This window comes from Papio anubis, chromosome 20 (genome assembly GCF_008728515.1).
Source record: "Papio anubis isolate 15944 chromosome 20, Panubis1.0, whole genome shotgun sequence".
NCBI lineage: Eukaryota > Metazoa > Chordata > Mammalia > Primates > Cercopithecidae > Papio > Papio anubis.
In genome coordinates, this window is record NC_044995.1 from 3,704,333 (window position 1) to 3,707,339 (window position 3,007).

A 3,007-nucleotide genomic window follows, 5' to 3' on the forward strand; every position below is an offset into this window, starting at 1 on the left:
TTGTTGTACTTCGTTCAGTTACGTATTGCTGGGCAAATACGTTTTTCTTTCGAGGCTCAATTTGTTCCAACTGTAACGCCGGGTTAAAGGAGCACCTGCCTCCAGCGTCCTCATGCAGGAGGGCTGAGGCCCTGTCACAGGAGAAACTGCAGGTGCACATAGTAGGAGGAGGTCATCAACATCAGGTCCCAGGCCAGAGGCGTGGCTCCCACCTGAAATCCCAGCACTTTGGGAGGCTGAGGCAGGTGGATCACTTGGGGACCAGGAGTTCAAGACTCCAGCCTGGGATGTGGCTCAGAAGCCTGTAATCCCAGCACTTTGGGAGGCGAGGCAGGCCGGATCCGCGAGTCAGGAGATGAGACCACACCAGCTAACACGGTGAAACCCCGTCTCTACTAAAAATAAAACTAGCGGTGTGATTAAGTGAGGCATGAGATCCAGGAGGCTGAGGAGGCAGGAGAATGGCATGTGAACCAGGTGAACTTGCCTTGCAGTGAGAGCTGAGATGCGACCCTACCTCTAGCCCTGGGCCTCTACAGAGCAGACTCCGTCTCAAAAAAAAAAAAAGAAAAAAAAGAAAAGAGGCGAGGTAGCGGTCAGCTCAGCCTGCTCCAGCACTTTGGGAGGCAGAGGCGAGGCGGATCACGAGGTCAGAGGTCGAGACCATCCTGGCTAACACAGTGAAACCCGTCTACAAAAAATGTCGTCTTGAGGCGAGGTGGGCACCTGTAGTCTAGCCTTCTCGGGGGAGGCTGAGGCAGGAGAATGGCCTAAACCGGGGCGGGCTTGTGATGAGCTGAGATCCGGCCACTGCACTCCAGCCTGGGCGACAGAGCCAGACTCCGTCTCAAAAAAAAAAAAAAAAAAAAAAAAAAACTTTATAAAAAAAAAAGAAAGAAAAAGACCAGCCTGGGAAACATATAGTGAAACCTGGTCTCTACTAAAAATACAAAAATTAGCCAGGTGTGGTGGTGCATGCCTATAATCCCAGCTACTCAGTGGGGGGCAATGGAGTGAGACCTTGTCTCAAAAACAAAACAACATTAACAACAACAAAAACCAACAAAGGCCAGGTGTGGTGACTCATACCTGTAATCCCAGCACTTTGGGAGGCCAAGGCGGGTGGATCATGAGGTTAGGAGATCGAGACCATCATGGCCAACATAGTGAAACCCCGTCTCTACTAAAAATACAAAAATTAGCTGGGTATGGCGGCGTGTGCCTGTAGTTCCAGCTACTCAGGAGGCTGAGGCAGGAGAATCGCTTCAACCTGGGAGGCGAAGATTGCAGTGAGCCGAGATTGTGCCACTGCACTCCAGCCTGGGCGATAGAGTGGGAGTCTGTCTAAAAAAAAAAAAAAAAACAAAAACCCACATCAGGCCAGAAATAGTGCCAGAAATAGAACATTTTTCTCTTGACGGACCCAGCTGCACCCCAGGGCACATGGCTCAGTCAGGGGACTGTGGACTGGACTCTTTTGTCTACGCTTGCCAGATGAAGTAGAGGAGGCCCAATTATATTTGAATTTCAAATCAACAGTGCATGATGTTTTAGTATAAATATGTCCCATGCAATATTTGGGAATTGTACAAAAAGTTTTTTTGCTATTAATCTGAAATTCAAATCTAACTGAGCATCCTGCATTTTTACATAACAAATCTGCAAACCCAATCTCGGCCACAACCTGAACAACTGTGCAGGACTATCTTGACCCAAATGTCTGCCTTGGCAGAATCCTGTCCATCCCAGAGGCCCCAGCATGAGCACAGCAGATGTCCCCTGGAGTTCCTTGGTAACAATCATCAGCAGATTGAAAACACCCAGAGTTTCTGTTTGGGATGACGAAGATATCCTGGAAATAGTGGTGATGGTTGCACAACAAGGTCAATGTACTTAATGCTACTGAACTGTACACCTAAAAATGGCTGCAATCGTAAGTTTTGCTTTTGTTTTTGAGGTGGAGTCTCACTCTGTCACCCAGGCTAGAGTGCAATGGCACGATCTTGGCTCACTGCAACCTCTGCCTCCCTGGTTCAAGTGATTCTCCTGCTTCAGCCTCCTGAGTAGCTGGAATTACAGGCGCGCGGCAACCACGCCTGGCACATTTTTTGTATGTATGTATGTGTGTATGTATGTATGTATGCATTTATTTATTTGAGACAGAGTTTCGCTCTTGTTGCCCCATTGGAGTGCAAAGGTACGATCTCAACTTGCTGCAACCTCCGCCTCCCAGGTTCAAGCAATTCTCCGGCCTCAGCCTCCTTAGTAGCTGGAATTATAGGCACCTGCCACCACGCCCAGCTAATTTTTTGTATTTTTAGTAGAGACGGGGTTTCACAATGTTGGCCAGGTTGGGCTCGAACTCCTGACCTCAGGTGATCCACCTGCCTCAGCCTCCCAAAGTGCTGGGATTACAGGCATGAGCCACCATGCCCGGCTCAATTTTTTGTATTTTTAAAGAGATGGGTTTTCACCATGTTGGCCAGGATGGTCTCGAACTGCTGACCTCTCAAGTGATCCACCCACCTCAGCCTCCCAAAGTGCTGGGATTGCAGGCATGAGCCACCGCACCTGGCCGCCCGGCTAATTTTTTTATTTTTGTAGAGACAGGGTTTTGCCAAGTTGCCCAGGCTGGTCTTGAACTCCTAGGCTCAAGTAATCCTCCCACCTCGACCTCCCAAAGCGTTGGGATTACAGGCCTGAGCCACTGCGCCCAGCCATGTTGTTTATATTTTATCACAATTATAAAAACCAAAAACAGCCAGGTACTGTAGCCCCAGCTACTCAGGAAGCTGTGGTAGGAGGATTCCTTGAGCCCAGGAGTTTGAGAGCCCAGCCTGGGCAACATAGTAAGACCCCCATCTTGGCCGGGCGCGGTGGCTCAAGCCTGTAATCCCAGCACTTTGGGAGGCCGAGGCGGGCAGATCACGAGGTCAGGAGATCGAGACCCCCTCCTACTTCAGCCTCCCAGTGGCTGGGCCCTGGTGTGCACCACCATGCCCAGCTA